The sequence below is a fragment of the Hyperolius riggenbachi genome, chromosome 10 (assembly GCF_040937935.1).
Source record: "Hyperolius riggenbachi isolate aHypRig1 chromosome 10, aHypRig1.pri, whole genome shotgun sequence".
In the NCBI taxonomy this organism is placed as follows: domain Eukaryota; kingdom Metazoa; phylum Chordata; class Amphibia; order Anura; family Hyperoliidae; genus Hyperolius; species Hyperolius riggenbachi.
This window is the reverse complement of record NC_090655.1, coordinates 145458975-145483636: the sequence shown is the minus strand read 5'-3', so window position 1 is coordinate 145483636 and position 24662 is coordinate 145458975. Positions and strand designations below refer to the sequence as shown.

At 42.5% G+C, this 24662-nt stretch overlaps 1 protein-coding gene and 1 long non-coding RNA gene across 3 annotated transcripts in view; one reads left to right on the top strand and one right to left on the bottom strand.

Annotated features, from left to right (window-relative positions):
• Positions 1-11199, top strand: part of WAPL (WAPL cohesin release factor) — a 174338-nt gene extending 163139 nt beyond the window's left edge. The window contains exon 21 of the transcript XR_011024551.1: positions 11067-11199. The gene's annotated coding sequence lies outside the window, so the exon portion shown is untranslated. The remainder of the gene's footprint in view (positions 1-11066) is intronic.
• The window catches only part of LOC137536371 (uncharacterized), a 62332-nt gene that overhangs the window by 5674 nt on the left and 31996 nt on the right, over positions 1-24662 (bottom strand). For both annotated transcript variants that reach the window (XR_011024553.1, XR_011024552.1), the window contains exons 2-4: positions 17678-17792; positions 16258-16318; positions 8794-8868 (exon numbers count right to left, since the gene is read on the bottom strand). This is a non-coding gene — a long non-coding RNA (uncharacterized lncRNA). The remainder of the gene's footprint in view (positions 1-8793; positions 8869-16257; positions 16319-17677; positions 17793-24662) is intronic.

Below are 24662 nucleotides of genomic sequence, written 5' to 3'. Positions count from 1 at the left end.
TTATAAATGTATTGAAGAAAAGCAAGTGTGTTATAATGAAAACATTTATTTTGTTCCACATACCGTATATTCTGGCGTATAAGACTGGGTGTATAAGACGACCCCCCAACTTTTTCAGTTAAAATATAGAGTTTGTGATATACTCATTGTATAAGACTACCCCTCTTTCAACGCACACCAAATTAAAAAAGAAATCATATACTGGTGCTGTACTGATAACAGTATATAGTCAATTGACTGGTTGGATTGGTCAGCTCTCCTTGTCTAATAATAATAATCTGAACATTTGTATAGCGCTTTTCTCCTGTTGGACTCAAAGCGCTCAAGAGCTGCAGCCACTGGGACGCGCTCAGGAGGCCACCCTGCAGTTTTAGGGAGTCTTGCCTTGAACTCCTTACTGAATAGGTACTGGCCCTAGCCAGGATCGAACCCTGGTCTCCCATGTCACCTGTTTATCAGAGCAATATGGAAGAATAGATCGTGCTGTGCCCATAAAATATGCCTCTTTCACCCCTCTGGCCCACCCTTGTATCCTATTTACCTCCCTCTCTGCCTCTCAGATCTCGCACATGTGCACCTGCGCCGCTTCACTACAGTCCTCAGCAGCAAGATCTGAGAGACGGTAACAGGATAGGGGGTATCACCCAGCATCAATGATACCTGGCGTATAAGACGACCCCCAACTTTTCAGAAGATTTTCAAGGGTTAAAAAGTAGTCATACGCGGGAATATACAGTATTTGTTTGAAACATTCTCAGCAGTTCACATTCCATAAGTAATCATAGATAATTTACTAAATAGAACTGATGGCTAACAGATGGAAGCAACACTCAAAATTCTAGGCAAAGAGGAGTGTAGAATTGGACAGCTTACATTTCCATAAGGTGTAAAAGGCTTCCTGGAAAACCATAGTGTTGATATTGCTAAGGCTGGAGTCACACTGCGCACGTTGAATAACGCAGTGTTATAATGCGTGAACTGCAACGGACTGCGTGCGTTTTGCCATATGCCTTTATTCAAAGCCTGCATGCAATGAGTTAGAATATTGTGATTCGTTACAACGCAGTGTATGCACCCTAATGCCTGTCATATTTTGTGGGCTACTAGCCAAAATTGATAAAACCTTTTACAAGTCTGCACATTTTGGTTCCAAACCAAAATGTGCATCAAAGTAAACTGAACTTTACATTTGATTAGAGCTGCCAGCTAGTTAACCACCTGAGCGGTATGGACGAGCTCAGCTCGTCCATACCGCCGCAGGGGATTGCATGGCCCTGGGTGGGTTTTTTAAATAAAAATTTTTAGATCATGTAGCTAGCACTTGGCTAGCTACATGTTGCCCCTGATTGTTGCCGACAGTCTCTCATTCCTCCGATCGCCGCCCTTATACATACCTCCCCCCTGGAACGTGCAATGGCGCAGCCTCTCCAATACCCTCCAGGCGTCGCTATGGGGAGGATCGGGACTGCGCACGACGTCTATGAAGTCAGACGTCATGTCCGATCGTCGCCATAGAGACGACAGAAGCTGTTAGGGGAAGTTGCGGTTCTTGCGGGATCGCGGCTAAGTAAATATAGCTGCCGGTGATCAGGGGGATCAGAGCGGTGCCGGGGGACTTGGGGCACATGTGTAGCTAGCCTAGTGCTAGCTACACTATTTAAAACAAATTTGTAACAGAATTTTCCCTCCTATTGAATGCTAGTGAGATTAAGTGACATTTTTAGATCAGAGTTTCTCCTGTGCTTGTTTGAGAAATTCCAGTCCTGGTCATATTGGAATTTTCATATGCATCAAATGATTTGCAGTTGGTGGCATTGCTTTTGAAAACTGGAAAATAGGTTTTCTTTGCATATGTTTAACTTGTACATTTATTGGGCATCAGAGAAGACGAGTGATGTTTTCAGGGAAGCTTTTACGGAATGGAAGAAAACACGTAGCACTGATTTGCTTATATAGATTAGTGCATGTTATAACATTTATTTATTAATTATGCATTAAGAATTAATGCATTTATTCTTTAACTTGATTTTCCATATCTACTTATAGAAAATGGACGTGAAGCAAGTTTTCTTCCCATTGTATTTGTGTGTGTATAACTTGTAAATATAGGTTGCCACACACTTTAAGATTCTACTAATGTTCACACCCCATGCTTTTATTTTATTTAATTTATAGGTAATGTTACTAATTTTATCTGCACCAATCACTGGTGTGCTTTCTGTAAGAAAAGATATGACATTTTTAATCTACCATGGTAAAAACCAGCAAGGAAACAAAGATTGTGGTTAGTGTGTCTAGATACCCAGATATTTAAAGGACTACTGTAGGGGGGGTTGGGGGAAAATGAGTTGACCTTACCCGGGGCTTCTAATGGTCCCCCGCAGACATCCTGTGCCCGTGCAGCCACTCACCGATGCTCCGTCCCCGCCTCCGGTTCTCTTCTGGAATTTCAAACTTTAAAGTCTGAAAACCACTGAGCCTGTGTTGCCGTGTGCTCACTCCGGCTAGTGCCACCAGGAGCGTACTGCGCAGTCCCAGTATGGTCTGTGCCTGCGCAGTACGCTCCTGGTGACATCAGCGGGAGCGAGGACACGGCAACGCAGGCACAGTGGGTTTCAGACTTTAAAGTCTGAAATTCCAGAAGTGAACTGGAGGTGGGGCCAGAGCATCAGTGAGTGGCTGTGCGGGCGCAGGATGTCTACGGGGGACCATTAGAAGCCCTGGGTTAGTTCAACTCATTTTCCCTCGACCCCCCCCCTACAGTATCCCTTTAAGACAAATGAAATGTATATGTAAGAAACTGGTATCAAAAGAAGGGACCTTCACAGTACTTGTAAAATATGACTAAACTGAAACTTTTAAAAATTATGTTAAAAAAAAAAATCTGAAACTGTTAACAGTAAATGCTTTGTGTTGGGGTTAAAAAATAAAGTTGAGATAAATGTGTATATGAACACAACACAATGCTACATGAAACCTTCACATATAAGAGAATGCAGTTGGTGGTTGCATGATGTAGGTATGAATATATGTTGAGGCTGCTTTCAAAAACTGCACCTTCAGCCTCTACATATTTATTGGTATATTAAACAAAACAGAACATAGTAGAGCTATTGTTAAGGTACGTACACACGTCTGAAATTTCTGAATGACCTGTCGTAAAAACCGGTCGTTTGAACGACAGTTTGTCGTGTGTTCAAGCGATCGTTAGACTGATAGAAGTATTGACTGATCCACTTTGCGGATCCGTGGACTAACTGTCGTTCAAATGACAATTAGGTCTGTACATGTGTGCAAACGACTTGTTGTTTGAAAGTCAATTAGTTTGACACTAATAGACTTTCAAACAACAAGTCGTTTGATCAGTCTTTTGATCTGGTCCATTGTTCTATCAAGTCCATTGGCCAGTCAAACGACATGTAAAGTAAAGCTGTAATTAGCATTTCAAACATTTTGTCCGCTGTGTGTACAAGGAGTCTGAACCTCTTTTTGTTTAAATGATAAGCTGTTCCAACGACCGGTTTGAACGACAATTGGGCATAAAATCAGAGGTGTGTATGCACCTTAACAGTATATATCATCCAGGGTTATGATTTTGTTTCCACCCAACACTAGTATAATGTTGCTTAACCTCCTGAGCATTATGCCACTCAGGTTTTTTTTAGTTTATCTCCCCATGCTTAATTAATTTGATCAAATGGCTGCAAAACCTTTAGCTAGTGTCCGGCTCATCGCTCATGACGTCGCTGACGTCATGTGCAAACCCGATCCTCCCTATAGAGGGACTGGACTAGAGCTGTGCGGGGAGGCGGCGCCAATCACTGGACCTAAGCTGGGAAATATATAAACGGGAGGGTCGCAGGCGATCGGGGGGGGGGGGGGGGGGGTTTGCCGGAAACTTATACATTGTTCTCTGGTTGAACTCAATGGACATATGTCTTTTTTCAACCCAAGTAACTAAGTACAACACCAGCCTGCTCACTCATATATCCCTGTTGATCCAGAGGAAGGCGAAAAACCCTTACAAGGCATGGTCCAATTAGCCCCAAAAGGGAAAAAATTCCTTCCCGACTTAAAATCCCTGAATCAACATCATTGGGCATTCCTAGTAATTGTAGCCATGGATGTCTTTCAACGCAAGGAAAGCATCTAAGCCGCCTTTAAATGCAGGTATAGAATTTGCCATAACTACTTCCTGTGGCAATGCATTCCACATCTTAATCACTCTTACTGTAAAGAACCCTTTCCTAAATAAATAGTTAAAATGTTTTTCCTCCATAGCTAGCCTAGTGCTAGCTAAAGGTTTTGCAGCCATTTGATCAGATTAATTAAGCATGGGGGACTCCTGAGGCCAGTGAGCTGTATGCCCAACCCAGTGTCTAGCATACCGCTAAGGAGGTTAAAGTAAGAACTAACATGTATAGCTTTCTGCACATCTCATGGGGCAGTGCAGTTTCTTCAGTGGCATAGTGATAGGTCTTTCTCACATGAGGCAGTAAAATAAAATATTATATCCTGAGGCTTGTTTATCATTGGAAAGACCAAGCATGTCGGAAAAGCAAGATTATGGCTTAAAGGATATCTGAGGTGATATGATTATAGACATGGGTATGTACAGTGCCTAGCACACAAATAATTATGCTGTGTTCCTTTTTCTCTTTCTCTGCCTGAAAGTGAAATATCAGGTATGAAAGTGGCTGACTCAGACAGGAAGTAACTACAGTGTGACCCTTGCTGATAAGAAATTCCAACTATAAAACACTTCCCTAGCAGAAAATGGCTTCTGAGAGCAGGAAAGAGATAGTCAATAGTTCATAGATTTTAGCTCTGGCATACTTCAATGAATGTTGTCATTTGAGCAAAAACAATTAAAACTTGAAAAGTAGATTTAAACATAACTGTGGAATATCTTAAAATGTCATTTTTAGGAGAAGGAAGATCTATACAATCGTTTATTTCATTAGTTTATTTTCACCATGGGTGTCCTTTAAATTGCAATTTTGAAATTTGGAGCTGTGAAGTTTGTGAGGGGAAAAAAGTCCACAGTTTGAACCAGCCTGGTTAGAAGGGGAACAAGATGACTGTCCTAAATGCAGAGTGCCCCAGAGGACCAACAGCTGGCTAGATGCCCAACGCTGGTATCTAAAGGCTACCCAATCCAGGAGTGTGCTTTTCCACACTTCATTGCCCTGCTTGTTTTTGAACCACTATTAATATTTCCACTATATGGTAGTCGCCTGTTCACATACTTGTTTCAGTAAGCAGATTTACTCAATCTCTCCTTATGTGCCTGGTCTTAACTATAAAACTCTCACTGTGCTTCTGAAGAAGTGTTTTAGTTAATATGTTAACATCTTAATGCACTTTTGGTTGAAGACCACCATAAGCCTTGTTAAAGTGTATCTGAGATGGCGTAAAAGGAAACATACCGTACATACCTGGGGCTTCCTCCAGCCCCCTTTGGCCTGATCAGTCCCTCTCTGTCTTCCTCCGCCTCCTGGATTCTCCGCTACGGCTCCCGGTTATTCGGCCAGTTGGCGCAGTCCGGCTATGTTTCTGCCTAGTGTGCCACAAATAGCATTGTCATTTTTGTAATTTGTGTGCATTGTTTGTTCCTATATCTATTTTTGAACTTTAACTTCTGGTGGATACTTACCTCAGGAAGGGGAAGCCTCTGGATCCTAACGAGGCTTTCCCCATCCTCCTCCGCTGCTCCGTTAGCCTGCCCGGGTCCCCCGAAGTGCGGAGATGTAAATATTTACTTCTCCGCGGTCCAGCACAGGTGTACGAACGGCTTTCCGTTAGGGTAAGGCGGAAATAGCCAAACCCGATCGATTCGCTCTACTGCGCAGGCTTGAGTCCTTTTGCGGCTGCGCAGTAGAGCGGATACGATCGGGCTCGGCTATTTCCAGCTAGCCCGAAGGAAGAGCCACTACTGCGCTGGATCCCGGAATGGTAAATATACCAAGCCTTGTCTGGGGAGAATTGCGGGACGCTTCGGGGGATCCAGCACTGGATTGCCTGCAGCTACAGGCATGGGGGGAGCCTCATTGGGGATCCTGAGGCTTCCCCACCCGAGGTAAGTATCCTCCCAGGGAGGCTTTTTTTTTTTTTTTTTGTTTACTTTACGGAGTCTCTAACATTGGTACAAGAGAAAACACTGTTTTTAACAGTAAGAGTTTACTCCAAGGTCCTTTCTTTTGTTTCCTGTTTCTTGTATAAAGGTTTATTTTGCTTAATTTTTTGTGGAAGAATCCAACCATTTACAGAAATGGCTCAAGCCTCGTGCATATGCTAGAGTGTTCTCAGCCGGTCGGCCGATCTCTGCTGAGAATGTAGTGTGTACACAGCTGCCCTGATGCATCAGAGATCGATCCAGAATGCAGGATCATCTCAGCCAAGAGCATTGTCCTCCACCTGCTGGAAGCTGCTCTATCGTGCTCCATGCCATCATCCCTTTTCTAGCAACAGGCTTGTCTGTACAGTAATCCACCTCAAGCTGTCGCCCGAGTGATTGAGTTCTGGTCTCTGCAGGTGACAATATTTGTGCTAGCTTAATGTTGGCCTTTCCACATGTACATGCAGAGATGTCTTAATATAAGAATAAAATAGTAAAAACAATAAAAAGTGACTATTAGGTCATGTAACCAGCAACTTTTGGCTCTGACTGCCACGGTCGCTCATGTTAATGCCTTTGGTCCTTGCCAGTACTCCCGGCTTGCATTTTGTTATACTGAAAGATGGACTTGCAAATAATTTCAAGTTGATGCAGGATTATGTATACTCTGTATGCGAATTAATGCAGCTTGAAAATTGACCAATCAGATTTTACCTTGGAATTTGTTAGGTTCATTTTCAATCAGTGGAAATTTGCATGCATTTGCATAATCTTGCATCAACCTGGAATTTTCATTTCATTGCTCATCCTTAGTGGTGAAAAAGCATGTATATATGCCAATACTGTATGATTCAGCTATTGGCATAACAAGATTCAAGCTGGAAGGAGTGGCAGGGATAAGGGAAATCTGCCATAGTTATTCAAGGAAGTGAGTGTTTTTTCAGTGAGGTTTGCAAAATATCCCCTAGCATCTACCATATTTCTTCATATGTGGTACTTGGATTTTCTACATCAGCGCCTACCGTGAACATTTTTTTTTTTTGTCAGTCATCTCATGTTTTATAGAATGTTGTCTATTAGGGAGTAAATATATCTCTTTTCATGAAGGTTTTCAGTCTGAACTTTCAGGGAAAGGTGCACTTTTGATAGTTCTGGGCCAGGTAGAGTTGAAGGCATTATAGCTTCCTATTGGTGACCACCATTCTGGAGCTAACATGCAGCCATCTCTGTCTGCCTTTATTGCAGAAAATGAAGCTAAGTGGAAGATGGGAGGTGTTAAAAATATGCTACCCAAAGTGGTGGGAACATACCTCATAATGAATTGTTAATGATGTGTGAAAAAAAAGAAAGAAATGGCTTTCCTTTAACCCATTATGCAGTCCACAATGTTTTGCCTAGCAAGAAACAGAGCTCAATCACCTACATCTCTGATCCTGCAGTGTAATCTGTACTATTCATATGGTTTGATGTCATACAAAGGGAGTCCTGTGTTTAAATAGAAATAGAATTTAACCATTGAGCTGCCATATTACAAATATGAGCATACAGCAGGTTTTCTCAATCAGGGGTCCCTGGAACCCCAGGGTTCCTTGAATACTCTGCAGGGGTTCCTTGGCATTTTCCCCCATTGTAGGGGAAGTATAATAGAGCACATTGTGAAAGGTGGTACTGTAAAAAGAAGCATTAAATTAGGGGTTAGAATAATAATGAGCACATTAATAAACACTCAAATAAGGAGACAGTATAATAAGTGGCAGTGTAATAGAGGTTAGCGAAATAAACAGCCTCACCTATTTTTAAAGTTCATCCCTCCTGCAAAATAAATGCAGGAGTTCCTTGAGATCCAAATTTTATTCACAGGGTTCCTTCAGGGTAGTAAGGTCAAGAAAAGAAAGGCCAGCATACAGGTACATGGCCACTGGCTACAGTGAGCATCGTGTATTGCATGGGGAGCAGCCGGATTGGTACAGTTCTTAGATAATGTGGTAGCATATTGCAAGGGCATTTTAGAACGCTGTATTTTCCTTGAAGACTGAAATATTTAGATTGCCATGTTCACTTAACAGATTTTTAATTTCTGATATTTATCCATCGCTTCTGTAACCTATGCTGAATAGCTGTTAGCAAACCTTAGAAACAGCCATTGCCTGACTTACTGTAGATCAGGCAGAGGAGGTGAAGCTATTCACAGATCCACAGCTCTGGTTCTGGTTTGTGACAGATAAATGTCTGTTTCTGTAAGAGCTCAAGTCGCAAGTTTTTTTTGCTTTCAGAAATGTTTAATTTTTTTTTTGTAAACAAATATTCTGTATCTTCTTTTAAAGTACAGCCTGTCACAAGTTAGTATCACATTGGCTAGATTCTGACACCCCACTCTAAGAACTGGATCACTGGATGGCACACCAGAGTTATGTGCAATACTGGCTACTACTGGTGCAATTTGAAATATTTTGAGGGCATTCGTAAGCAATATTTGTAAATTAAATCTGATACCAGCTGAGGTCATAGACTACTTATAATTTAAGAAGACAGAGCTCCTATTTCATGCCTGACCTCACTGTCGTGTAATGTGTAGTAAATATTGCATAAGTTGTAGCGTTCTTAAACCAGAATGATGGAAGTAAGATTGCATAAAGTGGCACCATTAGATAAATAGGTTTTGAGTGATCTATTACCTCTGAGCAAAGTTAAGGTTCCTTGATCTTGTTCACAATCCAGTGTGTTGGGAAGAGAACACTCTTAAAGCAAATCTGTAGTGAATTAAAAAAAAAATGAATACATTTATACTAACCTACGAAGAGGGAAGACTCTGGATCCTAAAGAGCCTTCCTGTTCCTCTCACAGTCCCTGCTTTCCAGCGCTGTCACTGGTTCAAACTTGCTGCCTCCGGGAGCCCTCGGAAGCGCTCTCCTCCCAGATCTCTGTATTGTGCATGCGTGAGAGTGCTCACGCATGTGCAATACGGAGCCGCTTGTCTTTGGAACAACTAGGAGACCCGAGTGTTTCCTACCCTGATCACTGAAGGTGAAATCGACCAGTTGGTCGAATAGGCGCAACGGGGTGACAGTGCTGGAATGAGTGGCAGTGAGAGCAATGGGAAGGCTCTCAAGAATCCAGAGCCTTCCCTTTCCATAGATGAGTATCAAACTAAAAAAAAAAACTAGTCGAGTCTAAAGGTATACTCTGGCATTAATCATTTGATTTCTGAAGCATTCAGTCTTAATCCCTTTTGGTCATCAGTTGAATGTGTACAGTCAGCCCATTGACAAATGATGGCTGTAGTATGGTTTTGTTTTGTTTTTTGCTAACTGATTTGTACTGGAGTGCTGCGGGGAGCCTCCTGCTTTTCATCCCACCCCTTTACCTATACGGCAGTCCATTTTCTGAACTGAAGTTGCTTAATCTGTTACTGGGCCTGCTAGGATATTGGCAAACTAAATGACAAGTTTGAATTCTTTTCAGCTGGCTAAATTTTGATGTATGTCTCTAGCTGTGCTGCCTGGCTTTGCTAATTAGTAACACAGTGGGGCCTTTTTCACAAAAGAGGTTGAAGGTGGGAAATCCACTGTCTGTCTGCTACTCCTGCTGGGTGTTTGCTAGCTCTCGGCAAAGGAAAGGCGTCAGTCACATTGAGTCATATCCGAGTGCGGATGCACTCAGACACAATTGGCCTCAATTCATTAAGCTTATCTCCTGTCTTTAATAACTCTTCTGAGCTGTTTCTACAGTTATCCCCATAGTGATAACTGTAGAAACAGCTCAGAAGAGTTATTAAAGACAGGAGATAAGCTTAGTGAATTGAGGCCATGTGATGCATTTTATGGTGCTGGGTAACCGAACCACTGACATGCGCTGGATTACAAATGCTGCCGTTTTGCTGCATTATATTGCAGCCAGAACGTACTTGGTGGCTGGCAGATGTGAGGCTGAACTGCTCAACAACTGTGCGTTTAAGCCTCTAATGTGAAAGAGGCCTTACAATGCATTCCACTTCCTAAGATGTATAAGGGAAAAATATATAGACACTTTAAAGTGCAATGTAAACTGATTGAGAAATTGGAGGAGAGCATCTTTAACAGGCGCTAAAATCCAGCTTCACGTCAGGTGACCTCTCTTTGGCCTTTCAGCCTGTAGTTAAGCAGAAACTGACAATTGCAATGCAGTAAAATAAGTTACCACAGTTAATTCAGGCATATAAAATATTGCAGATTGAGAGTAGAGCTTCATATTATTACAATCCAAAGACATGACATTAAAGTTGTTTGGGTGATATTTGTAATGACTAACGCTACAAAATTTCCTTGTAGTCTTGTACAGTTAGTCATTTAAACTATTACCCTAACAGCTTTTGTTACGGCATCTTCAGATTTTCTACCATGACTAATGCCGGACCACATAAAACTATTACGGCAAAGTCTGACAGGTGTACTTTAAATACCGGTAATGTAATTTTATTTATTTTTTTTCTTGCAAACTCATTTTGTCAGCTTTATTTTCTTTGAACTGGTAGTTTAAGTTTTTTGATGCATACCATTGGTGATTTGAGATCAATAGATGCCAGCTATTAGTTTCGGGACCAGGTCCAGGTACTGTCCCTTCAGAAACGCACTTAAACAGTAGTACCTGGAGTTTGTATATGGCCCTGTATTTCCTATATGCCTGTTAATACCATATCACATACAGTTCCATGGGGTGTGCGCTGAACTGGTAATGAATAATGCTGCAGCCTCCTGCCTACTTTTAATGGGGGTAGCTGCTTTAAGTGTAGTACATGCTGAAAACTCCACCATATGTTCTGCTTTAAGGGAACTTGAATCCTACTTGCAAATTTACCTGAAGTTTAAAAGTAATTTTTTTTCCACTGTATATATTTGTGTAAATATAAGCCATTGGAGACTAGAATGGTAGAGTACTTTTCTGAATCCAATCTTATTTTTATTTTATACAGTATTTCTCAGCTGTGATATTTGGAGCAAAAGCCAACGGCAGGAAAATAAATCAAGTTTGTACCAGTTTCTTGAAGTATGTCTTTGGGTTTTTTGTAAATAATTTTAACTCAAATAAAATTGCTACTTTCAGTATATATTGTGTTGATTTTTCAGTGTAAATGTGTACTTCTGTCCCAGCAGTTTTGTGCTTCTTTCTAGTACTGTGGCCAAATGCATTTCTGAAGCGCTGTTCCTGTTTTCTGTTTTGTTTTTTTTTGTTTTGTTTTACATACCGTAATTATCACATTTTTAAGAATTTTTTAATGAAATTGTTAGCAATTCCACCATTTGCTTTTCCAAGCAGGTTATAATCCGGTTTAAAAAAACAGATCCCATCAATCTTGTGTATTTTGATTATCAGCAATGCCAAGGCACAAGTCACCCCACCTTATTATATGTGAGGCTATATATTATAAAAAAAGCATGGTTTGGAGCATGACGTACAGGCTGTGGAAGAGCGTTCCAGATGAGGGATGATGCTCATGGGAAGTCCCGGATGTGAGCATGAGAGGAGGTGATCAGCTTAGAGGCCAGGAGAATTGCTTGGGAGGAGCGAAGGTTGCGGGCGGGACAGTTTTTAGAGATTAGTGAGATGTATGGAGGGGACAACTCGAAGGGCTTTGTATGTTATCAGTTTGAACTGGATTCTGTGGGTAATAGGCAGCCAGTGGAGGAAACTGCACAGTGGGGCTGCATCAGAGGGGTGGGTGTAGAGGTGAATGAGGTGGGCAGCTGAGTTTAGAAGTGATTGGAGAGGTTCCAGCCTGTTCTTTGGTAGACCATAGAACAGGGTGTTACAGTAGTCTAGACAGGAGATGATTAAAGCATGTACAAGCATTTTGGTGGTCTCTTGTGTAAGGAAGGGACGAATACGGAATATATTTTTGCGCTGGAAATAGGAGCCGGTAGTTAATGAGGCAATGTGAGGTTTAAAGGAAAGCTCTGTCGAGTATAAGCCCCAAGCGGTGTCATTGGCATAGAGGTGATACTGAAAACCAAAAGAGCGAATTAGTTGTCCCAGGCCATGAGTGTAGATTGAGAAGTGGCCCAAGAACAGAGCCTTGAGGTACACCAACAGACAGCGGCGTGGGGAGGAATTAATGCTATAGAAGGAGACCGTGTTAGAGCGTCCAGACAGATGAGAGGAAATCCAGGAATGTGCTTGGCCTTTGATTCCTAAAGATGACAGCGTCTGGAGAAGCAGAGCATGATCAACCATGTCAAGGGCAGAGGAAATGTCGAGGAGTATTAGAATGGAGAACTGGCCTTTGGATCTAGCTACCAGTAGGTCATTAGCAACTTTAGTGAGGACAGTTTCAGTGGAATGGTGTGTGCAGAATCCAGATTGAAGGGGGTCAAGTATGGAGTTGGTAGAGAGAAAGGCAGACAATTCTGAAAGGGTGTGACGTTCCAAGTTTAAAAGCAAAGGGGAAGAGCGAGACAGCACGGTAATTGGAAAGAGATGTTGGGTCAAGAAAGGGTTTTTTGATAAGAGGTGTAATGATATCTTGTTTGAATAAGGAAGGGGAAGTGCTAGTGGAGATATAAAGGTTGAATAGAGTTGTTAGAGCAGCATTAAAGGAGGAAGAAAGCTGGGGGGATAAGATGGTAAGGAATGGGGTCCAGGGCACAGGTAGTGAGATGGGCTTTGGAGATTACATTCAAAGGAGCAGAAGAGAAAAAATCGGCACCAGATGCAATGACAGGCAGAAACTTGGAGGGGGTTACTGGGAATTCCTACATGTGCCTCCAGCATACAGCAGCATCCAACAATCCACAGAAGAGGCAAGCCGGGCACCAATAGTTTGCAATTCACCAGTTTATTTCATCCCATCTATAGACATGACATAAGCAACAAATAGCTGGTCTGACAGCCGTTTCGCGTCTCTGAGGAAGCAAGCAGTTTTAGCTTGCGAAATGGGATGAAATAAACTGGTGAATTGCAAACTATTGGTGCCCGGCTTGCCTCTTCTGGGGCTTTGGAGATTAGCAAGGGAAGATATTGTTCAGTGAGTGTGGTGAAAGATGTTAGAGTGTGGTTGTGGTGGGGGTAGACAATTAGTAGTGAGTGAGGGTGCAGGCGGCCAGAAGGAATTTACAGGTAATAAAAAGGATGGCGCATTGCAGCTATTACGTATTGCATCAATCTTGCTTGTGAAATATGATGCAAAGTCATCAGCATACAGACGTGGTAGGGGGAGGAGGTGCGGCACGAAGTAGGGCGTTAAAGGTGTTAAACAATTGTTTTGGGTTGTGGGATTGTGAGGAAATGAGCGAGGAAAAATAAGACTGCTTGGCAGAGGTGAGGGTGTCCCTGAGCTCCTGCATAGTTTGTTTAGAGTGATGAAAGTCCTCTACGGCAGTGCTCTTACTCTAGCACCTTTCTGCCATCCTGGAGTGCCTTTTCAGCTGTTTGATAGGTTCAGTGAGCCAGGGTTGCCGGCGGGGATGGGTGGAGCAGCTAAATTTATGGCAGAGGAGACAACACTAAATGAGTGACTGGATGCTGCCTCAGGGTCAGTGTAGGAAGACAAAGTACTGAGGGGGTGCAAGGCATCAGTCAGGAAATTCAGATCCAGGTTGTGGTAATTCCTGCAAAGGTCTGTATGGTATAGTGCTGGAGAAGATGATGGTAGAGACGAATTGATTAGGAAGGTAAACATGTTGTGGTCTGAGAGGGGAAACAGAGTGTTATAGAAGCTTGAAATAGAGTAGAGGCAGGTGAAGACAAGGTCAAGAGTGTGTCCATCTTTGTGGGTGGAAGTGGAGGACCATTTGGAGAGGTCAAACGAGGAGGCGAGAGAGAGCAGTTTAGTGGCAGTAGGGCAATTTGTGTCGATGGGTAGATTGAAATTGCCAATGATGATGGCGGGTATGTCAGTGGAGAGGAACTGGAGAAGCCATGCTGATAAGTGATCTATGAAAGTAGAGGCTGACCTGGAGGGCAGCAGATAACCGCAAGCTGAATGTGGTACGGAGTGTAGAGGCAGATTGCATGAACCTCAAAGGATGAGAGTGAGAGCGTGGGCATTGGTCACTAAATCACTGGCCATGTCTCCTGATGTTCATACTTTTAATCACCACTGAATTCTCCTCAATTTTGAATCCATGGGGTAAATAAGAGTAAGAGTACCCAGCAAGCTCATGGTGAACCAGAACTCAGAGGTTCTTTTGGACTGGAGGTGTGTTTAACTTGCAGGAACAACAATGGATAATTTGGATATTCAACATTGATGCACTGGGAAACATCTCAGAGCTCACTCCAACCTGAATAATTGCAAATACTTTCTTTTCCATATACTTTAAAGAGACACTGAAGCGAAAAAAAATATGATATAATGAATTGGTTGTGTACTATGAATAATTACTAGAAGATTAGCAGCACAGAAAATATTCTCATATTTTTATTTTCAGGTATATAGTGTTTTTTTTCTAACATTGCATCATTCTATAATATGTGCAGATTACACAACACTCAGCATTCAAAATGAGTCTTTCAGAGCAGTCTGTGAAGTAATGAACTCTCCTCTAGCAGAGGAAAAGTAAACAGTTCAATTACAGTTGAGATAATAAAAGTCAGATAACATCCCTTTCCACGACTTATGCTGGGAATACACGGTTCGTTTTTGCCTTCGTTTAAACCTTCGTTTCGATTGTGCCTTTTGTCCTTTTCGATCCCGAAATAATCGGTCATACGGTTAATATCACCACCCACGGTTTCGTTTTTTTTTTCGATTCTGATGGTTTCGTTTTTCCAATGATCGAAGGCTGCAAAGAAACGAAACGAAAATCCCTTTTTACAGGGACGGACTAGCATAAACGAATATATAATCGATCTGAACAGCCATCAAGCCTACCAATGGCTCGATTAGATGGATAAAGAGAGATAATATCAAACATGTTCGATCACTAGTCGTTCGTTTTTGGGGTCTATTAATCGAAACTATAATGAGATTATGACTATTTTCACATACGTTTTCAACACTCGATTCGTTTGCCGAACGAATCGAAGGTTTAAACGAAGGCAAAAACGAACCGTGTATTCCCAGCATAAGTTAGTCGGAGAGCTTAATAGCTTTTTTTGCATAGAGATAACAACTGGAGTTCCTCAACTCTTCCTGTACTGGAAACAATTAGATTGATGTATCTGATCTTAAAGTTTTATTTCTTAGCTGTACTACACATACAAATCATAATATCATCATTTTTTTTTTCGCTTCAGTGTCTCTTTAAGTACTTTTTCAATTGCAAAGTCCTGAAAGGTTATTCTAAATCTAAGATTAAAAATTATCTCTTGGGAAAAAACTCAGGATGAAAGGTTAATTGCAGATGGGCCTTGGTCTCTCTTGGTTCCCAGTTTTGCCTTGCATTTGGGTATACCGTGAGACATCACCTCTCGATTGTGATAACCAAAAGAGCTGATAGATGGAGAAGAGGAGGGAGTCTGAGGACCTAACCTTGTGACAACCCAACAGAGAAGAGAGTGGGGGTATGAGGAGTAAACCACTCTGACTCTGAAGGTCCTATCTGAGCCTTCCGTCTCCTCTCTCGGTGCTCTCTATCCTGTGCTGGTTCCCCCCCACCCGTTTCAATCCTCCACCGAAAGGGTATTTGGAAGTCTTCAGGAGCTGTGTCCTCCCGAAGACGTGCGGCTCCATACTGCACAGGTGTGAGTGTGCAAGAGAGCGTGCTTGTGCCGGCGCAGTACAGGGCCACCCTTCTTTAGGAGTACTCGGGCTCCCTGAAGACTTCTGAAGCCTCCTTCGGCCGGGTAAAGCAGTATTTGACTAATTTAGTCAAATACTGCTATCGGGCGAGCCAGCACTGCAACAAGGGGACCAGGAGAGGAGTCGAAAGGATCTATAGGACCCAGAGCCTACCCTCACCTTGGGTAAGTATCTGTCTCATTTTTTGTAAATGCGGTTTCCATTCGCTTTAAGCAAAAACATTTCATTGTTAGAGCTGAAATAAATCTGCACTGCTTCTACTTCCTGATTCATGGAAGCCGACATATTAACAGCCTGTGCTTCCAAATTAACTTATCTGCCATCTCTGCCGTGGCAGTCATTTGACACGGGGAGAGCTCAAATTACAACGTGTAATTAAACACAAATGAGGGGGAATTAAACATGCTAAACTCTAAATACATACAGGGTGCATTTCTCTGTTTTCCTTCTGTCCTGTGCAAGAGTTCAGGTCCACTTTAAGGTCGCTATGATGGAAGATAAAAGATAAATAAGATGAGAGAGGATAGGCTCAAGGAGGCAGGTGCTCATTATCATCAATCCTCAGAGGCAGGGAGGAGCACACTGCAGTGGAGGGAAGACTCATGTTGGTGGACAGGTGAGCGTAAGCTTGCTGCCTAAATTGCTTGTTGTGAAATTGACCGCAACTAGTGACGAGCACTCAACCCACAGCCGATCAAGCGATATCTTCTGTTCAGCCTGATCAACTTTATATATCGATTTCGACCAAAAATCTATCTGTGGGGAATCGTTTGTGGTAATGATTTCTATCTGAATCGACCAAATGATCAAATTGGCCAGATATTGATGGAAAAATCCACAAGTGTATGGCCACCATTACTTTCAAGTCTTGAGTAGCTGTATTTCCTTAAGATCTGATAAATCACTGGACTGATGGATATTACAGATAAGCAGTGGCTCCTGTGACTGAAAATACACTTTATAGTGATCCTTCTTAATGTCTGTCTGGTAATAGTAGCTAGAATAATGAACTATGCAACTATGTAGGTACTTTCCCTGAGCACTGTAAAATTGCAGTTTTAATCAAGTAACCATGTTTAACTCGCTGAAAAGCATATACACAATAAATTCAGGGTATTCCAATTTTTAAGCTTTGTCCCCAGATAAACTGCGTGTCTTATTGCGTCAAGGATTATTATACACTAGTCACAGCAGCCACCTCTGTCAGCAGTATGATAGCATGACCTTTCTCACCACTGCAATGTCTTCTCAGCTGTTACCAGATTTGTTTCCAATAGCAAAACACTTGTTTATGTAACTGTAATACATAATCATTTAATTGTTATAAACAGTAACTCCAAACAACAATTTTTGTTTCAAAAATACTAAGTTTTCAAATAAGACCTACTGAATACACTGAAGTCTAAACTATGATTTGTCAATGTCCAATGCAGAAGTGAATGACTAAAAATTATTTACAGCAGCTGTTTTTCAGCCACTTTGTTTACCTCTGTGTTCAGGAAGGAATTGATGTCTCTTTTGTACAAAGAAAAAGCTAATATTTAGGGCCCTTGTACACTGAAAACCGTGAGCGGGATCACAATTTTCCCTTATGTTCAAGCCCGCATTACAATTGTCTGGCGTGATTGTGTTGTCTAATATGAGTAGAAAAAAAAAAAGCCTCAGGAAGCTTTTCAGATGGGAGCCCGTATAACAAATTACATAGCACTGCATTTGCTATGGGGTTTGATTGTGCTCCCATTGATCTAATCCAATTGGAAACGCAGGCAAACTTGCAGTGCACACTAGGTGTGTGATTGGGTAAAAGACAGATCACACTACTTTGTACAGGGGACCACAATTACCATGTTAATCATAGTGCCCATGCAAATCTGCCGAAACTCTTCGGCAACCTCCACCTGGATTACGGCAACCCATTCACAGCTTGGCAACCCCTGATTATGCAGCATAAGACAGAACCTGTAAAAAAAAAAAAAAGTTTACTGGAAGTACTTTTTACTGAAACAGCACTAACATTTATGTGGTACGGTACACACATTGTCCCTTACTACAAATTACTCGAGTTGTGTTTTGGATAAAATGTTTTCTTCATGTACAAAATACAGTATGTAATACTGTGCTACTTTTTTATTCATATTTTTGTTGTTAAAGGGGCACTATGGTGAAAAATTGTAAAATTAAAGATATGTACATACATGGACTAATAAGAAGTACGTTTTTTCAAAGTAAAATGAGTCATAAATTACTTTTCTCCTATGTTGCTGTCACTTACAGTAGGTAGTAGACATTTGACAGAAGCGACAGGTTTTGGACTAGTCCATAGGGGATTTTCAGCAAGGCTTTAAAGGTGGCCATACACTGGCCTGATTCCCGGCCGTTTCGACAGCAGATTCGATCCTGGGATCGAATCTGCTGCCAATCGTTCGCGGTAAACGCCGCCGACGATCCGATTTCCTCCCGAAATCGGATCGGTCCGTCGATCGCGCCGTGCGGGAAATTACCCTCGATCGCCCGCGGGTAAAGTGCGCGTCGCTAGCGGCGGCCGATCCGATGAAAAATACATTACCTGATGCGGGCTCCCGGGCGTCTTCTCCGCATCTTCTCAGCGCTGCACCCGCTCCATCCCGGCGCTTCCTGGGTCACTGCAGTGACCCAGGAAGTTCAAATAGAGGGCGCTCTATTTGAACTTCCTGGTCACGGAGTGACACAGGAAGCGCCGGGATGGAGCGGGTGCAGCGCTGAGAAGATGCGGAGAAGACGCCCGGGAGCCCGCATCAGGTAATGTATACGGGGGGGGGGGACAGGCGGCAGGAGCAGCTGAACAGATTGTGATCGGTTTCAGGCTGAAATCGATTCACAATCTGTTTGCAGTAAAGGCAGCCATACGATCCCTATCTGATCAGATTCGATCAGATAGGGATCTGTCAGCTGGTCGATCTGATGGCACATCGACCAGTGTATGGCTGCCTTTATTCTTTAGAAAGATATTCCTTAAAAAAGAATTTAAAGACAATGATGCTGGCCAACTTCCCTGCTCGCTACAGTTTTTTGGCAGTTGGACAGAGCAACTGCCATTCACTAAGTACTTTTAAAAATAAATTCCTTAGGATCCCCCCCATGAAGAGACGGACTAGTCCAAAACCTGTCTCTTCTGTCAGATTCCTACTGCCTACTGTAAGTGACAGTAACATAGGAGAAAAGTAATGTAAGAGTGAACAGAGGCTCCAGCAGGATGAAAGGTTCTAAAAGGCTTAAAATCACTCAGGAGGTGGTGGTGGGCTCGCCTCCCCGAAGCAGACAAGATACCGTCAGTTTTATGACAACAGGTTTATTAATATACTCCAAAACAAACAGTGCAACGTCTTTTACAGGTATGTTCCCGCTTCCTCAGGCAATGAACAGATAGGAGTACACAGTATAGTCTCAAGGTCCCGAATAGCGCCTCTAGGATTTTATTTCCAACTCCTGGTTTTGCATACTACACTATATTGGGCTCTCTGTATTTCTTTTGTCTTTATCATAGGAGAAAAGTAATTTATTGCTCATTTTACTCTGGAAAAAACGTATTTGTTTGTTTGCACATTTTAAATTTTACAATTTTTTTTGCCATAGTGCCCCTTTAAATGTTGCTATTTTGTTCAAAGTGTTATAATTCGTTTAAAATACTGGAAAAGCACATTGGAAAAAAAAAACAAAAAACAGTTAATGCAATATGTCCAAATCCAGAGTTGTCACTAACACAGGACTCGACATACGAGCAAATTCAACTTACAAGCATGTTACATTTCGGGAGATTGTTGTAAGTAGGTTGCCACCTGTCATTCAAATAATGTGTAATAAAACCGTATAATAAGTGTGAACGCTAAATTGTCAAACGACAATACAGATAATCTACAACTGTACAGTGCAAAGGGGCTATTGGCCAGCTGCTGTGCTAGCTACTGTAAATAGCACTAATGCTAGGTACACACCATACAATTTTCTGGCAGATTTACCTGCCAAATCGATTATTTCCAACATGTCCGATCTGAATTTCTATCAGTTTATCGATTTTCAAATTTTTATTTTATTTTTTTAAATCTTTTTTTCAATCTATTTTTGTTCAGTTCTATAAAAATTGATTGAAAAGAAATGATTAAAAAAAACTATCAGGAAAATCGAAAAATCAATTGAAATTTAGATTGGATATCTTGGAAATAAACAATCTGGCAGGTAAATTTGCCAGAAAATTATATGGTGTGTACCTAGCATAACAGTTAAAGAGGAACTCCAGTGAAAATGCAATTAAATGCTTAATTTTTACAATAATTGTGTATGAATGATTGTCAATGTTTTCCATTGTAAAATCTTTCCTCGCCCTGATTTACATTCTGACATTTACCACATGGTGACATTTTTACTGATGGCAGGTGATGTCAGTGGAAGGAGTTGCTGCTTGCTTTTTTTGTGGCAGTTGAACCCAGCCTTAAACAGCTTTTATTTCCCACAATGCAATGAGGTTCCCAGACCGGAAACTGTCAGGACCATGGTACTGACATCCTGCTGTGGAAGGTGTTTCACCACAGTATCAGCCATGCAGAACCCCCTCATGATCCGTTTGAGAAAAGTAAAACATTTCTCATGGGGAAGGGGTATCAGCTACTGATTGGGATGAAGTTCAATTGTAGGTCACAGTTTCTCTTTAATGACTTTTATTTGCTGACATGGCTAGCAGTGCCTGGGCCAGGGAAGATTTGAGGAGATTTGCTGGTTAGGAGAATTCCTGTTTATCTATATTGGGCAATGTACCTGCACATTTTAACAATTGTTCATATCTCTTTACAAGCAAGGAAAGAAATCTTTTTTTCAAAAAAAAGTATAATATATATATATATATATATATATATATATATATATATATATATATATATATATATATATATATATATATATATATATAGCTAAGTGGCTCAACCGTCAAGCAAGAAGAAGAAGTAGCGCCCTGCCCCCAGGGCTGGTCCAAGCAAGAAGGGGCTGGTCCAAGCAAGAAGTAGTAGCGCCCTGCCCCCAGGGGCGGTCTTACAGTTGCCGCCAAGCTAGAGGGGTTAGTGGGCAGTAAGGGGGTATTGGGCACAGTGGTGGGGAGGGGGGTTGGACCCCCCCCCTCCCTCACCTGGGTCCCCCATCTGCGCTACCCGTCTAGCTTAAGTTCAGCAGCAGCAGCCGCCGCTATTAGTAAGAGGCAGTGGGTGGGGATGACTCGCCGCTTCCGCGTTCCAGCGTGCGTTCCACTGTCGTCACTTCCTGCAATGCCGTCCACTTACAGTACAGTGGGCGGCATTGCAGGAAGTGACGACAGTGGAACGCACGCTGGAACGCGGAATAGGTGAGTCATCCCCCGCCCGCTGCCTCTTACTAATACCGTCAGCGGCTGCTGCTGGGCTTAAGCTGATGGGGGACCCAGGTGAGCGTACGGGGGTCCGACCCTTTTTCCCCTGCCGTTGTGCCCAATACCCCCTTTCTGCCCGCTACATTCTTATGCGGCATATGTTACGCCGTGAGTCTGCTAGTTTCAAATAATTTGTCAGTTGTGGGATACTTTCACATGTGTTCAAGCTTTGGCAGAAGAGGGTGTTTTTGTTTTTTTTTAACTTAAAGAAAAAACGTAAATCCATGGCATTCCACCCACAAAACGTATGCGGTTGTTGTTGTTTTTTTTTTTTTTGCTGAACACAGCTGTATGAGTGCAACTGTGCAGACATTCACTGGTTAATGAATACTGCAGTATTGCCTGACTCAGATTTGCACATGTAGCTTGTGCAGGAAGATAAATCACCAAATAATGATGATGACACCCAATTTGCAGGAAGACGCCACTTTACTGTAACATGAAAATTGCTCTCTTCATTTTACAGAAATAGTAAGAAAAGGGTGGAGGATTGTGGTAAATGCTGCTAATCCCTGGCATATTATAATGCACTTCAGTTCAGCTGGATAGTGAGAATGGCTTTAGTAATGTGTATTTATTCCTGTTTGCTAATAAATGTTTAATCCTAAGTATTAGTTACATCCTGCAGAGTTTGTTTGCCTGAGGTTCACATTTGGAACAAACTTTCTCCACTGAATCAAATGCAGTGATTTGCATGGTAAACTACAGTGTCAGTTCTAGTCTAGCTAGTATTTTTTCTGCCCATTGTTCCTCATTTTCCGGGCCTAAGCTTTAGAACAGGGGTCTCAAACTCGCGGCCTGCGGGCTATTTGCGGCCCTCAAAACAATATTTTCTGGCCTGCGCCAGCAAAAGCTTCCTTATAGTTCGCTTCAGTGCTCCCAAGTAATCTGCCGCATCCCCGCCTCTAAACGAGGGCTGCAGAGCCCCCAAATCGTCCGGGGGGCATTCCACCGGCATTTCCTGGAAGGGCCAGAGCTTTCAGCTTCAGCTCTGCCCCTCCTGATGTCAATCGCCGCGCGGATCGCTGCCTCTCCCCGCCCCTCTCTGTGAAGGAAGAGTGAAAGGGGCGGGCAGAGGCGGCGATGCGCTGTGATTAACGTCAGCAATCCAGGAAATGCCGACGGATTGCTCCTGGGGCGATTTGGGGGCTCTGCAGCCCTCATTTTGCAGCGGGGACACAGCGGATTACTTGTAATGGGAGGACTGAAGCGGATTATAAGGTAAAATAGGCAAAATAGTTTGCTTCAGTGTGAATTTGATTTTGAAATAAAAATCAATGCAAGAGATGGTGGGGGGGGGGGAGCTGCTGATTGTGAGATCCCTTATACGGCCCAGCCTCATCCTGACTTTGCCTCCTGCAGCCCCCAGGTAAATTGAGTTTGAGACTCCTGCTTTAGAAGATGCATTTATGGAAGTGTCAGATTTGCGGCAACAGTGCAGTAGCATTCTTTTTCCTGCCTTGTAAAACCTAGTCATTATTATGAAATGATAGTAAAGAGAACGTGAAGTGAGTGGTATGGGGATGCTGCTATATATATTTCATTTTAACCAATACCAGTTGCCTAGCAGTCCCATTGATCCATTTGGCTGCAGTATTGTCTAAATAACACACCTGTAACAAGCATGAAGTCACTCTGGTGTAATTAGAAATAACTGGGCTCCCCTGCAAAACTTTGGATGCAACCCCCATCCTTAGTGTGCCTGCCTCTCTATCCCCTTTAAAAGTCCATGCCTCTGTTGTAACACCCAAAATGCTCACCAAAGAGTGTGCATTACGGGGTCCTGATGCCTACAGGACTTCTTGCTTGTTTGGCTTTCTTTCTGTAGTGCCGCCTTTCCCACAATTCTTGTTTTTGACAGGAGCCAGTTAAACAGATCCCAAAGGAACAGTGCATGCTCCTCGGATGTCTGTGCGCTCATGTACACAGTGGCGGAAAGAGCACGGATGTCCAGTGAGTGCAGGGATGAGACCGAACATGTGCCAATTATTTGGCTTCCATTCGACTGAGCCACAATTGTGGTGCAATAGGAAGAAGCTGGCCACACAGTGGGCTATATGCAATTCACTTTTCGCCTGAGTTTTCTCCTAGTAGATAATTTTTCATATTCTTTTTAAAATAAGTTTCCAGAACTTTTCAACTAAATGAGGACCAAAAAGTAGGTCAAAGTACTATCAAAATTATTTTGAGTATGTTCTTGCTTTCTGGTGGCTTAAAAGGCATTTTATTGCCAAGTTAAAAAATATCACCTAGGAGAAAATGTGCCAATACAAAATATCTATATTTGGGTGTTGGACTGGAAATTTTGAGTGCCCAGTAAATAGCGGGCGCTGCTAGAGCTGGCACCCAAATAGCACCCAGTATCCACCCATCCTCCAAACCCATATGAGACCAAGTTCTCTCCCATGGAAAATTGTGATTTTTCCACCATCGCTATCTTCACCCCCACCAATTGCAACCATAACAGTAGACGACACCTCAATAACCTCAACCACTAAGGCCCGCTGCTTGGGGGTTATACTTGACTCAGAGCTCTCCTTTAAACCTCACATTGCCTCATTAACCACCACCTGCTATTTCCAGCTCAAAAATATATTCCGTATCCGTCCCTTTCTCACACAAGAAGCCACCAAAATGCTTGTTCATGCCTTAATCATCTCCCGCCTAGATTACTGCAACACCCTGCTCTGTGGCCTACCAAAAAACAGGCTAGCACCTCTCCAATCCCTTCTAAATTCAGCGGCCTGCCTCATTCACCTTTCCACATGCTCTTCCGATGCAGCCCCACTGTGCCATTCTCTCCACTGGTTACCCATTACCCAGAGGATCCAGTTCAAACTCCTGACTCTAACATACAAAGCCCTCCACGAGTTGTCTTCTCCATACATCTCCTCACTAATCTCAAGATATTGTCCCTCCCGCAACCTTCGCTTTTCCTAAGCAATTCTCCTGGCCTCTAAGCTGATCACCTCCTCTCATGCTCGCATCCAGGACTTTGCACGAGCATCACCCCTTATCTGGAACTCTCTTCCACAGCCTGTACGTCATGCACCAAACCTGGACATCTTCAAACGCACTCTTAAAACACACCTTTTCAGACAAGCTTATAACATGCTATAGCCCTTATTTACTTCTCTGTCACAATGTAATCAGAGGCAAAGAATCACTGCCTCATCCATCCTCCACCCCCTTACCTAGTGTGTCCCCCACAACCCATTAAAATGTAAGCTTGCAAGGGCAGGGTCATCCTCCTAATGTTTACTGTTCTTGTAACAATATTTGTGCTGCTTGGAACTCTGCTGTACATTTGTTAGTTGTACCTATGTTCCCCTTGTCGTCTTATTGTGCTTTGTAAAGCGCTGCGGAATATGTTGGCGCTATATAAATAAATAAATAAATAA